Below are 24982 nucleotides of genomic sequence, written 5' to 3' on the forward strand. Positions count from 1 at the left end.
ATGGAATATGGAATATAGAATACAGAAGAATATAGTCTAGAGAAAAATATAGAACATCGAATAGAGTACAAAGAGTATGGAATATAGGAAATAGGAAAATATAGAATATAGAAGAACATAGAATTTAGAATGTGGAATATAGAATATAGAAGAATTTAGAATATGGGATATAGAATATAGAAGGATATAGTGTATAGAATGTTGAACATAGAACACAGAAGACAGAATACAAAATATAAAAGAAGACAGAAAATAGTAGAACATAGAATACGGAACATAGAAGAATACAAACAAGAATATAGATTATAGAATATACATTAGAGAAGAATACAGAATATAGAAAAATATCAAATACAAATTTAGAATATAGAAGAATATAGACTATAGAAGGCTATAGAAAATAAAAGAAAAAGAAGATAGTAGAAGGTAGAATACAGAAAATGAAGAATACAGAATATGGAAGAATAGAGAATATAGAAGAATTAGAATACAGAATACGGAAGACTATAGAATACACATTATAGAAGAATACACACAATAGAAGAATATACAAGACAGAATATAGATTATAGAAGAACATAGAATGCAGAATTTAGAATATAGAAAATTATGGAACAGAGAATGTAAAATATAGAAGAATATAGAATACAGAATAGAGAATAACAAACAATGTAGAATATAGAATATGGAACATAGAGTACACCACACGGAAAAACATAGTATACAGAAAAATACAGAATATACAACATTAAACTTTGAATATACAATACAGAGTACGGAATATGGAACCCAGAATATGGAAAAATATAGAAATAGAATATAGAAGAATTTAAAATGTAGAATATAGAATATGGACTACAGAATATAGAGGAATATAGGATATAGAAGAACATAGAACATAGAAGATACAATACAGAATATAAAAGAAAAAAGAATATAGAAGAATATAGAGTATAGAAGAGTATGGAATGCGGAAAATAGGAGAATGTAGGATATAATTATTGAAGAATATAGAATATTGAAAAAGATAGAATACAGAATATAGGAAAACAGAGCATAAGTTTAGAATATAGAAGATATAGGATATAGAATGCAGAATATAGAAGAATAAAGACTGTAGATGACAGATTACAGGATATAGAAGACAGAACAGAAAAGGAAATAGAGCATTGACAACTAGGGAATGTAGGGTATACGATATACACTATTGAAGAATATAGAATAAAGTAGAAGTGTATAGATTACAAAATACAGAAGAATAAAGAATGTAGATAGAGATATGGAATAGAGAATATTAGATTACAGAAGAATATAGAATATAGAGATTAGAAGGTAGACTCTAAAATAAAAAATATAGAATATAGAATTCAGAGAAATTTAGAGCGTAAAATGTAGGATATAGAATATAGAAGAAAATGGAATAAAGAATGTAGAATGGAGAACAAAAAATATGGAATAGAAAATAGAGGAGAATAAAGAATATAGAAAAATTGGGAATATAGAATGTAGACTGTAGAATATTGAATATAGAATTTAGAAAGTACAGTATACAAAATAACAGATAGAAGAATATAGATTATAACACAAGAATATAGAATGTAGAATAAGAATGTAAAAGAGTAGAGAATACAGAACAAAGAATATAGAATGCAGAATGCATAATATACAATATGGAATATAGCCTGTAGAATACAGAAGAATATAGGGTATAAAAAAATACAGATACAGAAGATAGAATATAGAACATCCAATATGGAATATAGAATACAGAGTATGGGTTAGAGAATATAGAAAAATATAGAATAGAGTTAAATATAGAATATAAAATAGAGTACGTACAAAGTAGAATACAGAATATAGAGTGTAAAATATAGACTAAAGAACAGAATAGAGAAGTATATAGATTAAGGAATATAGAAGATTCTGGAATAGAGAATGTAGAAATAAATAGAAGATGGAATATAAGCGAATAAAGAATGTAGAATATAGTTTACAGAATATGTGATATGGAATATAGAATACAGAAAATTAGAAAAAATCTAGAGTATGGAAAACAACATTGAATACAGAATACAGACAATGGCGTACAGAAAAATATAGAATTCAGAATGTAGAATACAGAATATAAAATATAAAACAAAAACTACATAATATAGAGAATTTACATTATAGAATATAGAAGATTATGGAATATAGAACGTAGAATGTAAAATACAGAATATACAATATAGAACAATATATGATACAGACTATAGAAGCATATAGAGTATAGAATGTAGAATATGGAATACAGAAAATTTTATAGAAAAATATAGAATACAAAAAAGAACATTGAATATAAAACACAGAGTATGGAATAGAGAATACAGAAAATATTTAAAAAATAGAGTATAGAAAACTATAGACTATAGAATGTAGAATACAAAATATAGAATATAAAATAAAGTATAAAGAACACAGAATATAGAAGAATATAGATGATAGAACATAGAAGATAATGGATATAGAATATAGAATGTAAAATACAGACTATACAATATAGAAGAATAGAGAATAGAGAAGGAATAATGGAGAATATGGAATATAGAATACAGAAAAATATAGTATATAGAAAAATATAGAATATAGAAGAAAATGGAAGAACATAGAATATAGAATTTAGAAGGTAGAATATAGAATACAGAACATAGACTATAGAAGAATTGAAAATATAGAATGTAGAATATGGAATATGAAATATACAATACAGAATATAGATAAATCCTGTATGTAGAAAAATATACAATATAGAACATCGAAGGTAGAATACAGAGTCTGGAATATAGAATATACAAAAATATAGAATATAGAAGATCATAGACAACAGAACATAGAGAATTTAAAATATAGAATATGGAACATAGAACAGTGAAGATAGAATACAGAATATAAAAGAACTTCGAAAATAGAAGAATATAGTGTATAGAGGATTTGGAATAAAGAACAATATAGAATATACATTATAGAATATAGCATAAAGAATACAGAATATAGAAGAAAATAGAATATAAAATTTAGAATATAAAACACAGAAGAATATAAAATGCACAATGTAGAATACAGAATGCAAAATATAGAATGAAGAATTTAGGAGAATATAGATTATACACTATAGAAGATTATAAATGATACAATATTAAGGAACATAGAATGTAGAATATAGGAGAATATAGAATATGGAATGTAGAAGAATATAGAATGTTGAATATAGTATAAAGAATATACAAAAATACAGTATGTGTAAAAATTTAGAAAATAGATTGAATACAGAACATAGAATACAGGAAAATATGGAATCTAGAATATAGAATCCAGAACAATATATAATGTAGAATAGAGAATGTAGAAAACAGAAGATTTTAGACTATAGAACATAGAATAGACAATATGGAATATGGAATATAGAATACAGAAGAATATAGTCTAGAGAAAAATATAGAATATCGAATAGAGTACAAAGAGTATGGAATATAGGAAATAGGAAAATATAGAATATAGAAGAACATAGAATTTAGAATGTGGAATATAGAATATAGAAGAATTTAGAATATGGGATATAGAATATAGAAGGATATAGTGTATAGAATATTGAACATAGAACACAGAAGATAGAATACAAAATATAAAAGAAGACAGAAAATAGTAGAACATAGAATACGGAACATAGAAGAATACAAACAAGAATATAGATTATAGAATATACATTAGAGAAGAATACAGAATACAGAATATAGAAAAATATCAAATACAAATTTAGAATATAGAAGAATATAGACTATAGAAGGCTATAGAAAATAAAAGAAAAAGAATAGAGTAGAAGGTAGAATACAGAAAATGAAGAATACAGAATATGGAAGAATAGAGAATATAGAAGAATTAGAATACAGAATACGGAAGACTATAGAATACACATTATAGAAGAATACACACAATAGAAGAATATACAAGACAGAATATAGATTATAGAAGAACATAGAATGCAGAATTTAGAATATAGAAAATTATGGAACAGAGAATGTAAAATATAGAAGAATATAGAATACAGAATAGAGAATAACAAACAATGTAGAATATAGAATATGGAACATAGAGTACACCACACGGAAAAACATAGTATACAGAAAAATACAGAATATACAACATTAAACTTTGAATATACAATACAGAGTATGGAATATGGAACCCAGAATATGGAAAAATATAGAAATAGAATATAGAAGAATTTAAAATGTAGAATATAGAATATGGACTACAGAATATAGAGGAATATAGGATATAGAAGAACATAGAACATAGAAGATAGAATACAGAATATAAAAGAAAAAAGAATATAGAAGAATATAGAGTATAGAAGAGTATGGAATGCGGAAAATAGGAGAATGTAGGATATAATTATTGAAGAATATAGAATATTGAAAAAGATAGAATACAGAATACAGGAAAACAGAGCATAAGTTTAGAATATAGAAGATATAGGATATAGAATGCAGAATATAGAAGAATAAAGACTGTAGATGACAGATTACAGGATATAGAAGACAGAACAGAAAAGGAAATAGAGCATTGAAAACTAGGGAATGTAGGGTATAGGATATACACTATTGAAGAATACAGAATAAAGTAGAAGTGTATAGATTACAAAATACAGAAGAATAAAGAATGTAGATAGAGATATGGAATAGAGAATATTAGATTACAGAAGAATATAGAATATAGAGATTAGAAGGCAGACTCTAAAATAAAAAATATAGAATATAGAATTCAGAGAAATTTAGAACGTAAAATGTAGGATATAGAATATAGAAGAAAATGGAATAAAGAATGTAGAATGGAGAACAAAAAATATGGAATAGAAAATAGAGGAGAATAAAGAATATAGAAAAATTGGGAATATAGAATGTAGACTGTAGAATATTGAATATAGAATTTAGAAAGTACAGTATACAAAATAACAGATAGAAGAATATAGATTATAACACAAGAATATAGAATGTAGAATAAGAATGTAAAAGAGTAGAGAATACAGAACAAAGAATATAGAATGCAGAATGCATAATATACAATATGGAATATAGCCTGTAGAATACAGAAGAATATAGGGTATAAAAATACAGATACAGAAGATAGAAGAATATAGAACATCCAATATGGAATATAGAATACAGAGTATGGGTTAGAGAATATAGAAAAATATAGAATAGAGTTAAATATAGAATATAAAATAGAGTACGTACAAAGTAGAATACAGAATATAGAGTGTAAAATATAGACTAAAGAACAGAATAGAGAAGTATATAGATTAAGGAATATAGAAGATTCTGGAATAGAGAATGTAGAAATAAATAGAAGGTGGAATATAAGCGAATAAAGAATGTAGAATATAGTTTACAGAATATGTGATATGGAATATAGAATACAGAAAATTAGAAAAAATCTAGAGTATGGAAAACAACATTGAATACAGAATACAGACAATGGCGTACAGAAAAATATAGAATTCAGAATGTAGAATACAGAATATAAAATATAAAACAAAAACTACATAATATAGAGAATTTACATTATAGAATATAGAAGATTATGGAATATAGAACGTAGAATGTAAAATACAGAATATACAATATAGAACAATATATGATACAGACTATAGAAGAATATAGAGTATAGAATGTAGAATATGGAATACAGAAAATTTTATAGAAAAATATAGAATACAAAAAAGAACATTGAATATAAAACACAGAGTATGGAATATAGAATACAGAAAATATTTAAAAAATAGAGTATAGAAAACTATAGACTATAGAATGTAGAATACAAAATATAGAATATAAAATAAAGTATAAAGAACACAGAATATAGAAGAATATAGATGATAGAACATAGAAGATAATGGATATAGAATATAGAATGTAAAATACAGACTATACAATATAGAAGAATAGAGAATAGAAAAGGAATAATGGAGAATATGGAATATAGAATACAGAAAAATATAGTATATAGAAAAATATAGAATATAGAAGAAAATGGAAGAACATAGAATATAGAATTTAGAAGGTAGAATATAGAATACAGAACATAGACTATAGAAGAATTGAAAATATAGAATGTAGAATATGGAATATGAAATATACAATACAGAATATAGAAAAATCCTGTATGTAGAAAAATATACAATATAGAACATCGAAGGTAGAATACAGAGTCTGGAATATAGAATATACAAAAATATAGAATATAGAAGATCATAGACAACAGAACATAGAGAATTTAAAATATAGAATATGGAACATAGAACAGTGAAGATAGAATACAGAATATAAAAGAACTTCGAAAATAGAAGAATATAGTGTATAGAGGATTTGGAATAAAGAACAATATAGAATATACATTACAGAATATAGCATAAAGAATACAGAATATAGAAGAAAATAGAATATAAAATTTAGAATATAAAACACAGAAGAATATAAAATGCACAATGTAGAATACAGAATGCAAAATATAGAATGAAGAATTTAGGAGAATATAGATTATACACTATAGAAGATTATAAATGATACAATATTAAGGAACATAGAATGTAGAATATAGGAGAATATAGAATATGGAATGTAGAAGAATATAGAATGTTGAATATAGTATAAAGAATATACAAAAATACAGTATGTGTAAAAATTTAGAAAATAGATTGAATACAGAACATAGAATACAGGAAAATATGGAATCTAGAATATAGAATCCAGAACAATATATAATGTAGAATAGAGAATGTAGAAAATAGAAGATTTTAGACTATAGAACATAGAATAGACAATATGGAATATGGAATATAGAATACAGAAGAATATAGTCTAGAGAAAAATATAGAACATCGAATAGAGTACAAAGAGTATGGAATATAGGAAATAGGAAAATATAGAATATAGAAGAACATAGAATTTAGAATGTGGAATATAGAATATAGAAGAATTTAGAATATGGGATATAGAATATAGAAGGATATAGTGTATAGAATGTTGAACATAGAACACAGAAGACAGAATACAAAATATAAAAGAAGACAGAAAATAGTAGAACATAGAATACGGAACATAGAAGAATACAAACAAGAATATAGATTATAGAATATACATTAGAGAAGAATACAGAATATAGAAAAATATCAAATACAAATTTAGAATATAGAAGAATATAGACTATAGAAGGCTATAGAAAATAAAAGAAAAAGAAGATAGTAGAAGGTAGAATACAGAAAATGAAGAATACAGAATATGGAAGAATAGAGAATATAGAAGAATTAGAATACAGAATACGGAAGACTATAGAATACACATTATAGAAGAATACACACAATAGAAGAATATACAAGACAGAATATAGATTATAGAAGAACATAGAATGCAGAATTTAGAATATAGAAAATTATGGAACAGAGAATGTAAAATATAGAAGAATATAGAATACAGAATAGAGAATAACAAACAATGTAGAATATAGAATATGGAACATAGAGTACACCACACGGAAAAACATAGTATACAGAAAAATACAGAATATACAACATTAAACTTTGAATATACAATACAGAGTATGGAATATGGAACCCAGAATATGGAAAAATATAGAAATAGAATATAGAAGAATTTAAAATGTAGAATATAGAATATGGACTACAGAATATAGAGGAATATAGGATATAGAAGAACATAGAACATAGAAGATAGAATACAGAATATAAAAGAAAAAAGAATATAGAAGAATATAGAGTATAGAAGAGTATGGAATGCGGAAAATAGGAGAATGTAGGATATAATTATTGAAGAATATAGAATATTGAAAAAGATAGAATACAGAATACAGGAAAACAGAGCATAAGTTTAGAATATAGAAGATATAGGATATAGAATGCAGAATATAGAAGAATAAAGACTGTAGATGACAGATTACAGGATATAGAAGACAGAACAGAAAAGGAAATAGAGCATTGAAAACTAGGGAATGTAGGGTATAGGATATACACTATTGAAGAATACAGAATAAAGTAGAAGTGTATAGATTACAAAATACAGAAGAATAAAGAATGTAGATAGAGATATGGAATAGAGAATATTAGATTACAGAAGAATATAGAATATAGAGATTAGAAGGCAGACTCTAAAATAAAAAATATAGAATATAGAATTCAGAGAAATTTAGAACGTAAAATGTAGGATATAGAATATAGAAGAAAATGGAATAAAGAATGTAGAATGGAGAACAAAAAATATGGAATAGAAAATAGAGGAGAATAAAGAATATAGAAAAATTGGGAATATAGAATGTAGACTGTAGAATATTGAATATAGAATTTAGAAAGTACAGTATACAAAATAACAGATAGAAGAATATAGATTATAACACAAGAATATAGAATGTAGAATAAGAATGTAAAAGAGTAGAGAATACAGAACAAAGAATATAGAATGCAGAATGCATAATATACAATATGGAATATAGCCTGTAGAATACAGAAGAATATAGGGTATAAAAATACAGATACAGAAGATAGAAGAATATAGAACATCCAATATGGAATATAGAATACAGAGTATGGGTTAGAGAATATAGAAAAATATAGAATAGAGTTAAATATAGAATATAAAATAGAGTACGTACAAAGTAGAATACAGAATATAGAGTGTAAAATATAGACTAAAGAACAGAATAGAGAAGTATATAGATTAAGGAATATAGAAGATTCTGGAATAGAGAATGTAGAAATAAATAGAAGGTGGAATATAAGCGAATAAAGAATGTAGAATATAGTTTACAGAATATGTGATATGGAATATAGAATACAGAAAATTAGAAAAAATCTAGAGTATGGAAAACAACATTGAATACAGAATACAGACAATGGCGTACAGAAAAATATAGAATTCAGAATGTAGAATACAGAATATAAAATATAAAACAAAAACTACATAATATAGAGAATTTACATTATAGAATATAGAAGATTATGGAATATAGAACGTAGAATGTAAAATACAGAATATACAATATAGAACAATATATGATACAGACTATAGAAGAATATAGAGTATAGAATGTAGAATATGGAATACAGAAAATTTTATAGAAAAATATAGAATACAAAAAAGAACATTGAATATAAAACACAGAGTATGGAATAGAGAATACAGAAAATATTTAAAAAATAGAGTATAGAAAACTATAGACTATAGAATGTAGAATACAAAATATAGAATATAAAATAAAGTATAAAGAACACAGAATATAGAAGAATATAGATGATAGAACATAGAAGATAATGGATATAGAATATAGAATGTAAAATACAGACTATACAATATAGAAGAATAGAGAATAGAGAAGGAATAATGGAGAATATGGAATATAGAATACAGAAAAATATAGTATATAGAAAAATATAGAATATAGAAGAAAATGGAAGAACATAGAATATAGAATTTAGAAGGTAGAATATAGAATACAGAACATAGACTATAGAAGAATTGAAAATATAGAATGTAGAATATGGAATATGAAATATACAATACAGAATATAGAAAAATCCTGTATGTAGAAAAATATACAATATAGAACATCGAAGGTAGAATACAGAGTCTGGAATATAGAATATACAAAAATATAGAATATAGAAGATCATAGACAACAGAACATAGAGAATTTAAAATATAGAATATGGAACATAGAACAGTGAAGATAGAATACAGAATATAAAAGAACTTCGAAAATAGAAGAATATAGTGTATAGAGGATTTGGAATAAAGAACAATATAGAATATACATTACAGAATATAGCATAAAGAATACAGAATATAGAAGAAAATAGAATATAAAATTTAGAATATAAAACACAGAAGAATATAAAATGCACAATGTAGAATACAGAATGCAAAATATAGAATGAAGAATTTAGGAGAATATAGATTATACAATATAGAAGATTATAAATGATACAATATTAAGGAACATAGAATGTAGAATATAGGAGAATATAGAATATGGAATGTAGAAGAATATAGAATGTTGAATATAGTATAAAGAATATACAAAAATACAGTATGTGTAAAAATTTAGAAAATAGATTGAATACAGAACATAGAATACAGGAAAATATGGAATCTAGAATATAGAATCCAGAACAATATATAATGTAGAATAGAGAATGTAGAAAATAGAAGATTTTAGAATATAGAACATAGAATAGACAATATGGAATATGGAATATAGAATACAGAAGAATATAGTCTAGAGAAAAATATAGAACATCGAATAGAGTACAAAGAGTATGGAATATAGGAAATAGGAAAATATAGAATATAGAAGAACATAGAATTTAGAATGTGGAATATAGAATATAGAAGAATTTAGAATATGGGATATAGAATATAGAAGGATATAGTGTATAGAATGTTGAACATAGAACACAGAAGACAGAATACAAAATATAAAAGAAGACAGAAAATAGTAGAACATAGAATACGGAACATAGAAGAATACAAACAAGAATATAGATTATAGAATATACATTAGAGAAGAATACAGAATACAGAATATAGAAAAATATCAAATACAAATTTAGAATATAGAAGAATATAGACTATAGAAGGCTATAGAAAATAAAAGAAAAAGAAGATAGTAGAAGGTAGAATACAGAAAATGAAGAATACAGAATATGGAAGAATAGAGAATATAGAAGAATTAGAATACAGAATACGGAAGACTATAGAATACACATTATAGAAGAATACACACAATAGAAGAATATACAAGACAGAATATAGATTATAGAAGAACATAGAATGCAGAATTTAGAATATAGAAAATTATGGAACAGAGAATGTAAAATATAGAAGAATATAGAATACAGAATAGAGAATAACAAACAATGTAGAATATAGAATATGGAACATAGAGTACACCACACGGAAAAACATAGTATACAGAAAAATACAGAATATACAACATTAAACTTTGAATATACAATACAGAGTATGGAATATGGAGCCCAGAATATGGAAAAATATAGAAATAGAATATAGAAGAATTTAAAATGTAGAATATAGAATATGGACTACAGAATATAGAGGAATATAGGATATAGAAGAACATAGAACATAGAAGATAGAATACAGAATATAAAAGAAAAAAGAATATAGAAGAATATAGAGTATAGAAGAGTATGGAATGCGGAAAATAGGAGAATGTAGGATATAATTATTGAAGAATACAGAATATTGAAAAAGATAGAATACAGAATATAGGAAAACAGAGCATAAATTTAGAATATAGAAGATATAGGATATAGAATGCAGAATATAGAACAATAAAGACTGTAGATGACAGATTACAGGATATAGAAGACAGAACAGAAAAGGAAATAGAGCATTGACAACTAGGGAATGTAGGGTATAGGATATACACTATTGAAGAATATAGAATAAAGTAGAAGTGTATAGATTACAAAATACAGAAGAATAAAGAATGTAGATAGAGATATGGAATAGAGAATATTAGATTACAGAAGAATATAGAATATAGAGATTAGAAGGCAGACTCTAAAATAAAAAATATAGAATATAGAATTCAGAGAAATTTAGAACGTAAAATGTAGGATATAGAATATAGAAGAAAATGGAATAAAGAATGTAGAATGGAGAACAAAAAATATGGAATAGAAAATAGAGGAGAATAAAGAATATAGAAAAATTGGGAATATAGAATGTAGACTGTAGAATATTGAATATAGAATTTAGAAAGTACAGTATACAAAATAACAGATAGAAGAATATAGATTATAACACAAGAATATAGAATGTAGAATAAGAATGTAAAAGAGTAGAGAATACAGAACAAAGAATATAGAATGCAGAATGCATAATATACAATATGGAATATAGCCTGTAGAATACAGAAGAATATAGGGTATAAAAATACAGATACAGAAGATAGAAGAATATAGAACATCCAATATGGAATATAGAATACAGAGTATGGGTTAGAGAATATAGAAAAATATAGAATAGAGTTAAATATAGAATATAAAATAGAGTACGTACAAAGTAGAATACAGAATATAGAGTGTAAAATATAGACTAAAGAACAGAATAGAGAAGTATATAGATTAAGGAATATAGAAGATTCTGGAATAGAGAATGTAGAAATAAATAGAAGATGGAATATAAGCGAATAAAGAATGTAGAATATAGTGTACAGAATATGTGATATGGAATATAGAATACAGAAAATTAGAAAAAATCTAGAGTATGGAAAACAACATTGAATACAGAATACAGACAATGGCGTACAGAAAAATATAGAATTCAGAATGTAGAATACAGAATATAAAATATAAAACAAAAACTACATAATATAGAGAATTTACATTATAGAATATAGAAGATTATGGAATATAGAACGTAGAATGTAAAATACAGAATATACAATATAGAACAATATATGATACAGACTATAGAAGCATATAGAGTATAGAATGTAGAATATGGAATACAGAAAATTTTATAGAAAAATATAGAATACAAAAAAGAACATTGAATATAAAACACAGAGTATGGAATAGAGAATACAGAAAATATTTAAAAAATAGAGTATAGAAAACTATAGACTATAGAATGTAGAATACAAAATATAGAATATAAAATAAAGTATAAAGAACACAGAATATAGAAGAATATAGATGATAGAACATAGAAGATAATGGATATAGAATATAGAATGTAAAATACAGACTATACAATATAGAAGAATAGAGAATAGAGAAGGAATAATGGAGAATATGGAATATAGAATACAGAAAAATATAGTATATAGAAAAATATAGAATATAGAAGAAAATGGAAGAACATAGAATATAGAATTTAGAAGGTAGAATATAGAATACAGAACATAGACTATAGAAGAATTGAAAATATAGAATGTAGAATATGGAATATGAAATATACAATACAGAATATAGAAAAATCCTGTATGTAGAAAAATATACAATATAGAACATCGAAGGTAGAATACAGAGTCTGGAATATAGAATATACAAAAATATAGAATATAGAAGATCATAGACAACAGAACATAGAGAATTTAAAATATAGAATATGGAACATAGAACAGTGAAGATAGAATACAGAATATAAAAGAACTTCGAAAATAGAAGAATATAGTGTATAGAGGATTTGGAATAAAGAACAATATAGAATATACATTACAGAATATAGCATAAAGAATACAGAATATAGAAGAAAATAGAATATAAAATTTAGAATATAAAACACAGAAGAATATAAAATGCACAATGTAGAATACAGAATGCAAAATATAGAATGAAGAATTTAGGAGAATATAGATTATACAATATAGAAGATTATAAATGATACAATATTAAGGAACATAGAATGTAGAATATAGGAGAATATAGAATATGGAATGTAGAAGAATATAGAATGTTGAATATAGTATAAAGAATATACAAAAATACAGTATGTGTAAAAATTTAGAAAATAGATTGAATACAGAACATAGAATACAGGAAAATATGGAATCTAGAATATAGAATCCAGAACAATATATAATGTAGAATAGAGAATGTAGAAAATAGAAGATTTTAGAATATAGAACATAGAATAGACAATATGGAATATGGAATATAGAATACAGAAGAATATAGTCTAGAGAAAAATATAGAACATCGAATAGAGTACAAAGAGTATGGAATATAGGAAATAGGAAAATATAGAATATAGAAGAACATAGAATTTAGAATGTGGAATATAGAATATAGAAGAATTTAGAATATGGGATATAGAATATAGAAGGATATAGTGTATAGAATGTTGAACATAGAACACAGAAGACAGAATACAAAATATAAAAGAAGACAGAAAATAGTAGAACATAGAATACGGAACATAGAAGAATACAAACAAGAATATAGATTATAGAATATACATTAGAGAAGAATACAGAATACAGAATATAGAAAAATATCAAATACAAATTTAGAATATAGAAGAATATAGACTATAGAAGGCTATAGAAAATAAAAGAAAAAGAAGATAGTAGAAGGTAGAATACAGAAAATGAAGAATACAGAATATGGAAGAATAGAGAATATAGAAGAATTAGAATACAGAATACGGAAGACTATAGAATACACATTATAGAAGAATACACACAATAGAAGAATATACAAGACAGAATATAGATTATAGAAGAACATAGAATGCAGAATTTAGAATATAGAAAATTATGGAACAGAGAATGTAAAATATAGAAGAATATAGAATACAGAATAGAGAATAACAAACAATGTAGAATATAGAATATGGAACATAGAGTACACCACACGGAAAAACATAGTATACAGAAAAATACAGAATATACAACATTAAACTTTGAATATACAATACAGAGTATGGAATATGGAGCCCAGAATATGGAAAAATATAGAAATAGAATATAGAAGAATTTAAAATGTAGAATATAGAATATGGACTACAGAATATAGAGGAATATAGGATATAGAAGAACATAGAACATAGAAGATAGAATACAGAATATAAAAGAAAAAAGAATATAGAAGAATATAGAGTATAGAAGAGTATGGAATGCGGAAAATAGGAGAATGTAGGATATAATTATTGAAGAATACAGAATATTGAAAAAGATAGAATACAGAATATAGGAAAACAGAGCATAAATTTAGAATATAGAAGATATAGGATATAGAATGCAGAATATAGAAGAATAAAGACTGTAGATGACAGATTACAGGATATAGAAGACAGAACAGAAAAGGAAATAGAGCATTGACAACTAGGGAATGTAGGGTATAGGATATACACTATTGAAGAATATAGAATAAAGTAGAAGTGTATAGATTACAAAATACAGAAGAATAAAGAATGTAGATAGAGATATGGAATAGAGAATATTAGATTACAGAAGAATATAGAATATAGAGATTAGAAGGCAGACTCTAAAATAAAAAATATAGAATATAGAATTCAGAGAAATTTAGAACGTAAAATGTAGGATATAGAATATAGAAGAAAATGGAATAAAGAATGTAGAATGGAGAACAAAAAATATGGAATAGAAAATAGAGGAGAATAAAGAATATAGAAAAATTGGGAATATAGAATGTAGACTGTAGAATATTGAATATAGAATTTAGAAAGTACAGTATACAAAATAACAGATAGAAGAATATAGATTATAACACAAGAATATAGAATGTAGAATAAGAATGTAAAAGAGTAGAGAATACAGAACAAAGAATATAGAATGCAGAATGCATAATATACAATATGGAATATAGCCTGTAGAATACAGAAGAATATAGGGTATAAAAATACAGATACAGAAGATAGAAGAATATAGAACATCCAATATGGAATATAGAATACAGAGTATGGGTTAGAGAATATAGAAAAATATAGAATAGAGTTAAATATAGAATATAAAATAGAGTACGTACAAAGTAGAATACAGAATATAGAGTGTAAAATATAGACTAAAGAACAGAATAGAGAAGTATATAGATTAAGGAATATAGAAGATTCTGGAATAGAGAATGTAGAAATAAATAGAAGATGGAATATAAGCGAATAAAGAATGTAGAATATAGTGTACAGAATATGTGATATGGAATATAGAATACAGAAAATTAGAAAAAATCTAGAGTATGGAAAACAACATTGAATACAGAATACAGACAATGGCGTACAGAAAAATATAGAATTCAGAATGTAGAATACAGAATATAAAATATAAAACAAAAACTACATAATATAGAGAATTTACATTATAGAATATAGAAGATTATGGAATATAGAACGTAGAATGTAAAATACAGAATATACAATATAGAACAATATATGATACAGACTATAGAAGCATATAGAGTATAGAATGTAGAATATGGAATACAGAAAATTTTATAGAAAAATATAGAATACAAAAAAGAACATTGAATATAAAACACAGAGTATGGAATAGAGAATACAGAAAATATTTAAAAAATAGAGTATAGAAAACTATAGACTATAGAATGTAGAATACAAAATATAGAATATAAAATAAAGTATAAAGAACACAGAATATAGAAGAATATAGATGATAGAACATAGAAGATAATGGATATAGAATATAGAATGTAAAATACAGACTATACAATATAGAAGAATAGAGAATAGAGAAGGAATAATGGAGAATATGGAATATAGAATACAGAAAAATATAGTATATAGAAAAATATAGAATATAGAAGAAAATGGAAGAACATAGAATATAGAATTTAGAAGGTAGAATATAGAATACAGAACATAGACTATAGAAGAATTGAAAATATAGAATGTAGAATATGGAATATGAAATATACAATACAGAATATAGAAAAATCCTGTATGTAGAAAAATATACAATATAGAACATCGAAGGTAGAATACAGAGTCTGGAATATAGAATATACAAAAATATAGAATATAGAAGATCATAGACAACAGAACATAGAGAATTTAAAATATAGAATATGGAACATAGAACAGTGAAGATAGAATACAGAATATAAAAGAACTTCGAAAATAGAAGAATATAGTGTATAGAGGATTTGGAATAAAGAACAATATAGAATATACATTACAGAATATAGCATAAAGAATACAGAATATAGAAGAAAATAGAATATAAAATTTAGAATATAAAACACAGAAGAATATAAAATGCACAATGTAGAATACAGAATGCAAAATATAGAATGAAGAATTTAGGAGAATATAGATTATACAATATAGAAGATTATAAATGATACAATATTAAGGAACATAGAATGTAGAATATAGGAGAATATAGAATATGGAATGTAGAAGAATATAGAATGTTGAATATAGTATAAAGAATATACAAAAATACAGTATGTGTAAAAATTTAGAAAATAGATTGAATACAGAACATAGAATACAGGAAAATATGGAATCTAGAATATAGAATCCAGAACAATATATAATGTAGAATAGAGAATGTAGAAAATAGAAGATTTTAGAATATAGAACATAGAATAGACAATATGGAATATGGAATATAGAATACAGAAGAATATAGTCTAGAGAAAAATATAGAACATCGAATAGAGTACAAAGAGTATGGAATATAGGAAATAGGAAAATATAGAATATAGAAGAACATAGAATTTAGAATGTGGAATATAGAATATAGAAGAATTTAGAATATGGGATATAGAATATAGAAGGATATAGTGTATAGAATGTTGAACATAGAACACAGAAGACAGAATACAAAATATAAAAGAAGACAGAAAATAGTAGAACATAGAATACGGAACATAGAAGAATACAAACAAGAATATAGATTATAGAATATACATTAGAGAAGAATACAGAATACAGAATATAGAAAAATATCAAATACAAATTTAGAATATAGAAGAATATAGACTATAGAAGGCTATAGAAAATAAAAGAAAAAGAAGATAGTAGAAGGTAGAATACAGAAAATGAAGAATACAGAATATGGAAGAATAGAGAATATAGAAGAATTAGAATACAGAATACGGAAGACTATAGAATACACATTATAGAAGAATACACACAATAGAAGAATATACAAGACAGAATATAGATTATAGAAGAACATAGAATGCAGAATTTAGAATATAGAAAATTATGGAACAGAGAATGTAAAATATAGAAGAATATAGAATACAGAATAGAGAATAACAAACAATGTAGAATATAGAATATGGAACATAGAGTACACCACACGGAAAAACATAGTATACAGAAAAATACAGAATATACAACATTAAACTTTGAATATACAATACAGAGTATGGAATATGGAGCCCAGAATATGGAAAAATATAGAAATAGAATATAGAAGAATTTAAAATGTAGAATATAGAATATGGACTACAGAATATAGAGGAATATAGGATATAGAAGAACATAGAACATAGAAGATAGAATACAGAATATAAAAGAAAAAAGAATATAGAAGAATATAGAGTATAGAAGAGTATGGAATGCGGAAAATAGGAGAATGTAGGATATAATTATTGAAGAATACAGAATATTGAAAAAGATAGAATACAGAATATAGGAAAACAGAGCATAAATTTAGAATATAGAAGATATAGGATATAGAATGCAGAATATAGAAGAATAAAGACTGTAGATGACAGATTACAGGATATAGAAGACAGAACAGAAAAGGAAATAGAGCATTGACAACTAGGGAATGTAGGGTATAGGATATACACTATTGAAGAATATAGAATAAAGTAGAAGTGTATAGATTACAAAATACAGAAGAATAAAGAATGTAGATAGAGATATGGAATAGAGAATATTAGATTACAGAAGAATATAGAATATAGAGATTAGAAGGCAGACTCTAAAATAAAAAATATAGAATATAGAATTCAGAGAAATTTAGAACGTAAAATGTAGGATATAGAATATAGAAGAAAATGGAATAAAGAATGTAGAATGGAGAACAAAAAATATGGAATAGAAAATAGAGGAGAATAAAGAATATAGAAAAATTGGGAATATAGAATGTAGACTGTAGAATATTGAATATAGAATTTAGAAAGTACAGTATACAAAATAACAGATAGAAGAATATAGATTATAACACAAGAATATAGAATGTAGAATAAGAATGTAAAAGAGTAGAGAATACAGAACAAAGAATATAGAATGCAGAATGCATAATATACAATATGGAATATAGCCTGTAGAATACAGAAGAATATAGGGTATAAAAATACAGATACAGAAGATAGAAGAATATAGAACATCCAATATGGAATATAGAATACAGAGTATGGGTTAGAGAATATAGAAAAATATAGAATAGAGTTAAATATAGAATATAAAATAGAGTACGTACAAAGTAGAATACAGAATATAGAGTGTAAAATATAGACTAAAGAACAGAATAGAGAAGTATATAGATTAAGGAATATAGAAGATTCTGGAATAGAGAATGTAGAAATAAATAGAAGATGGAATATAAGCGAATAAAGAATGTAGAATATAGTGTACAGAATATGTGATATGGAATATAGAATACAGAAAATTAGAAAAAATCTAGAGTATGGAAAACAACATTGAATACAGAATACAGACAATGGCGTACAGAAAAATATAGAATTCAGAATGTAGAATACAGAATATAAAACATAAAACAAAAACTACATAATATAGAGAATTTACATTATAGAATATAGAAGATTATGGAATATAGAACGTAGAATGTAAAATACAGAATATACAATATAGAACAATATATGATACAGACTATAGAAGCATATAGAGTATAGAATGTAGAATATGGAATACAGAAAATTTTATAGAAAAATATAGAATACAAAAAAGAACATTGAATATAAAACACAGAGTATGGAATATAGAATACAGAAAATATTTAAAAAATAGAGTATAGAAAACTATAGACTATAGAATGTAGAATACAAAATATAGAATATAAAATAAAGTATAAAGAACACAGAATATAGAAGAATATAGATGATAGAACATAGAAGATAATGGATATAGAATATAGAATGTAAAATACAGACTATACAATATAGAAGAAGAGAGAATAGAGAAGGAATAATGTAGAATATGGAATATAGAATACAGAAAAATATAGTATATAGAAAAATATAGAATATAGAAGAAAATGGAAGAACATAGAATATAGAATTTAGAAGGTAGAATATAGAATACAGAACATAGACTATAGAAGAATTGAAAATATAGAATGTAGAATATGGAATATGAAATATACAATACAGAATATAGAAAAATCCTGTATGTAGAAAAATATACAATATAGAACATCGAAGGTAGAATACAGAGTCTGGAATATAGAATATACAAAAATATAGAATATAGAAGATCATAGACAACAGAACATAGAGAATTTAAAATATAGAATATGGAACATAGAACAGTGAAGATAGAATACAGAATATAAAAGAACTTCGAAAATAGAAGAATATAGTGTATAGAGGATTTGGAATAAAGAACAATATAGAATATACATTATAGAATATAGCATAAAGAATACAGAATATAGAAGAAAATAGAATATAAAATTTAGAATATAAAACACAGAAGAATATAAAATGCACAATGTAGAATACAGAATGCAAAATATAGAATGAAGAATTTAGGAGAATATAGATTATACAATATAGAAGATTATAAATGATACAATATTAAGGAACATAGAATGTAGAATATAGGAGAATATAGAATATGGAATGTAGAAGAATATAGAATGTTGAATATAGTATAAAGAATATACAAAAATACAGTATGTGTAAAAATTTAGAAAATAGATTGAATACAGAACATAGAATACAGGAAAATATGGAATCTAGAATATAGAATCCAGAACAATATATAATGTAGAATAGAGAATGTAGAAAATAGAAGATTTTAGAATATAGAACATAGAATAGACAATATGGAATATGGAATATAGAATACAGAAGAATATAGTCTAGAGAAAAATATAGAACATCGAATAGAGTACAAAGAGTATGGAATATAGGAAATAGGAAAATATAGAATATAGAAGAACATAGAATTTAGAATGTGGAATATAGAATATAGAAGAATTTAGAATATGGGATATAGAATATAGAAGGATATAGTGTATAGAATGTTGAACATAGAACACAGAAGACAGAATACAAAATATAAAAGAAGACAGAAAATAGTAGAACATAGAATACGGAACATAGAAGAATACAAACAAGAATATAGATTATAGAATATACATTAGAGAAGAATACAGAATACAGAATATAGAAAAATATCAAATACAAATTTAGAATATAGAAGAATATAGACTATAGAAGGCTATAGAAAATAAAAGAAAAAGAAGATAGTAGAAGGTAGAATACAGAAAATGAAGAATACAGAATATGGAAGAATAGAGAATATAGAAGAATTAGAATACAGAATACGGAAGACTATAGAATACACATTATAGAAGAATACACACAATAGAAGAATATACAAGACAGAATATAGATTATAGAAGAACATAGAATGCAGAATTTAGAATATAGAAAATTATGGAACAGAGAATGTAAAATATAGAAGAATATAGAATACAGAATAGAGAATAACAAACAATGTAGAATATAGAATATGGAACATAGAGTACACCACACGGAAAAACATAGTATACAGAAAAATACAGAATATACAACATTAAACTTTGAATATACAATACAGAGTATGGAATATGGAGCCCAGAATATGGAAAAATATAGAAATAGAATATAGAAGAATTTAAAATGTAGAATATAGAATATGGACTACAGAATATAGAGGAATATAGGATATAGAAGAACATAGAACATAGAAGATACAATACAGAATATAAAAGAAAAAAGAATATAGAAGAATATAGAGTATAGAAGAGTATGGAATGCGGAAAATAGGAGAATGTAGGATATAATTATTGAAGAATACAGAATATTGAAAAAGATAGAATACAGAATATAGGAAAACAGAGCATAAATTTAGAATATAGAAGATATAGGATATAGAATGCAGAATATAGAAGAATAAAGACTGTAGATGACAGATTACAGGATATAGAAGACAGAACAGAAAAGGAAATAGAGCATTGACAACTAGGGAATGTAGGGTATAGGATATACACTATTGAAGAATATAGAATAAAGTAGAAGTGTATAGATTACAAAATACAGAAGAATAAAGAATGTAGATAGAGATATGGAATAGAGAATATTAGATTACAGAAGAATATAGAATATAGAGATTAGAAGGCAGACTCTAAAATAAAAAATATAGAATATAGAATTCAGAGAAATTTAGAACGTAAAATGTAGGATATAGAATATAGAAGAAAATGGAATAAAGAATGTAGAATGGAGAACAAAAAATATGGAATAGAAAATAGAGGAGAATAAAGAATATAGAAAAATTGGGAATATAGAATGTAGACTGTAGAATATTGAATATAGAATTTAGAAAGTACAGTATACAAAATAACAGATAGAAGAATATAGATTATAACACAAGAATATAGAATGTAGAATAAGAATGTAAAAGAGTAGAGAATACAGAACAAAGAATATAGAATGCAGAATGCATAATATACAATATGGAATATAGCCTGTAGAATACAGAAGAATATAGGGTATAAAAATACAGATACAGAAGATAGAAGAATATAGAACATCCAATATGGAATATAGAATACAGAGTATGGGTTAGAGAATATAGAAAAATATAGAATAGAGTTAAATATAGAATATAAAATAGAGTACGTACAAAGTAGAATACAGAATATAGAGTGTAAAATATAGACTAAAGAACAGAATAGAGAAGTATATAGATTAAGGAATATAGAAGATTCTGGAATAGAGAATGTAGAAATAAATAGAAGATGGAATATAAGCGAATAAAGAATGTAGAATATAGTGTACAGAATATGTGATATGGAATATAGAATACAGAAAATTAGAAAAAATCTAGAGTATGGAAAACAACATTGAATACAGAATACAGACAATGGCGTACAGAAAAATATAGAATTCAGAATGTAGAATACAGAATATAAAATATAAAACAAAAACTACATAATATAGAGAATTTACATTATAGAATATAGAAGATTATGGAATATAGAACGTAGAATGTAAAATACAGAATATACAATATAGAACAATATATGATACAGACTATAGAAGCATATAGAGTATAGAATGTAGAATATGGAATACAGAAAATTTTATAGAAAAATATAGAATACAAAAAAGAACATTGAATATAAAACACAGAGTATGGAATAGAGAATACAGAAAATATTTAAAAAATAGAGTATAGAAAACTATAGACTATAGAATGTAGAATACAAAATATAGAATATAAAATAAAGTATAAAGAACACAGAATATAGAAGAATATAGATGATAGAACATAGAAGATAATGGATATAGAATATAGAATGTAAAATACAGACTATACAATATAGAAGAATAGAGAATAGAGAAGGAATAATGGAGAATATGGAATATAGAATACAGAAAAATATAGTATATAGAAAAATATAGAATATAGAAGAAAATGGAAGAACATAGAATATAGAATTTAGAAGGTAGAATATAGAATACAGAACATAGACTATAGAAGAATTGAAAATATAGAATGTAGAATATGGAATATGAAATATACAATACAGAATATAGAAAAATCCTGTATGTAGAAAAATATACAATATAGAACATCGAAGGTAGAATACAGAGTCTGGAATATAGAATATACAAAAATATAGAATATAGAAGATCATAGACAACAGAACATAGAGAATTTAAAATATAGAATATGGAACATAGAACAGTGAAGATAGAATACAGAATATAAAAGAACTTCGAAAATAGACGAATATAGTGTATAGAGGATTTGGAATAAAGAACAATATAGAATATACATTACAGAATATAGCATAAAGAATACAGAATATAGAAGAAAATAGAATATAAAATTTAGAATATAAAACACAGAAGAATATAAAATGCACAATGTAGAATACAGAATGCAAAATATAGAATGAAGAATTTAGGAGAATATAGATTATACAATATAGAAGATTATAAATGATACAATATTAAGGAACATAGAATGTAGAATATAGGAGAATATAGAATATGGAATGTAGAAGAATATAGAATGTTGAATATAGTATAAAGAATATACAAAAATACAGTATGTGTAAAAATTTAGAAAATAGATTGAATACAGAACATAGAATACAGGAAAATATGGAATCTAGAATATAGAATCCAGAACAATATATAATGTAGAATAGAGAATGTAGAAAATAGAAGATTTTAGAATATAGAACATAGAATAGACAATATGGAATATGGAATATAGAATACAGAAGAATATAGTCTAGAGAAAAATATAGAACATCGAATAGAGTACAAAGAGTATGGAATATAGGAAATAGGAAAATATAGAATATAGAAGAACATAGAATTTAGAATGTGGAATATAGAATATAGAAGAATTTAGAATATGGGATATAGAATATAGAAGGATATAGTGTATAGAATGTTGAACATAGAACACAGAAGACAGAATACAAAATATAAAAGAAGACAGAAAATAGTAGAACATAGAATACGGAACATAGAAGAATACAAACAAGAATATAGATTATAGAATATACATTAGAGAAGAATACAGAATACAGAATATAGAAAAATATCAAATACAAATTTAGAATATAGAAGAATATAGACTATAGAAGGCTATAGAAAATAAAAGAAAAAGAAGATAGTAGAAGGTAGAATACAGAAAATGAAGAATACAGAATATGGAAGAATAGAGAATATAGAAGAATTAGAATACAGAATACGGAAGACTATAGAATACACATTATAGAAGAATACACACAATAGAAGAATATACAAGACAGAATATAGATTATAGAAGAACATAGAATGCAGAATTTAGAATATAGAAAATTATGGAACAGAGAATGTAAAATATAGAAGAATATAGAATACAGAATAGAGAATAACAAACAATGTAGAATATAGAATATGGAACATAGAGTACACCACACGGAAAAACATAGTATACAGAAAAATACAGAATATACAACATTAAACTTTGAATATACAATACAGAGTATGGAATATGGAGCCCAGAATATGGAAAAATATAGAAATAGAATATAGAAGAATTTAAAATGTAGAATATAGAATATGGACTACAGAATATAGAGGAATATAGGATATAGAAGAACATAGAACATAGAAGATACAATACAGAATATAAAAGAAAAAAGAATATAGAAGAATATAGAG

Source organism: Elephas maximus, chromosome 12 (assembly GCF_024166365.1).
Source record: "Elephas maximus indicus isolate mEleMax1 chromosome 12, mEleMax1 primary haplotype, whole genome shotgun sequence".
NCBI classification, from domain to species: domain Eukaryota; kingdom Metazoa; phylum Chordata; class Mammalia; order Proboscidea; family Elephantidae; genus Elephas; species Elephas maximus.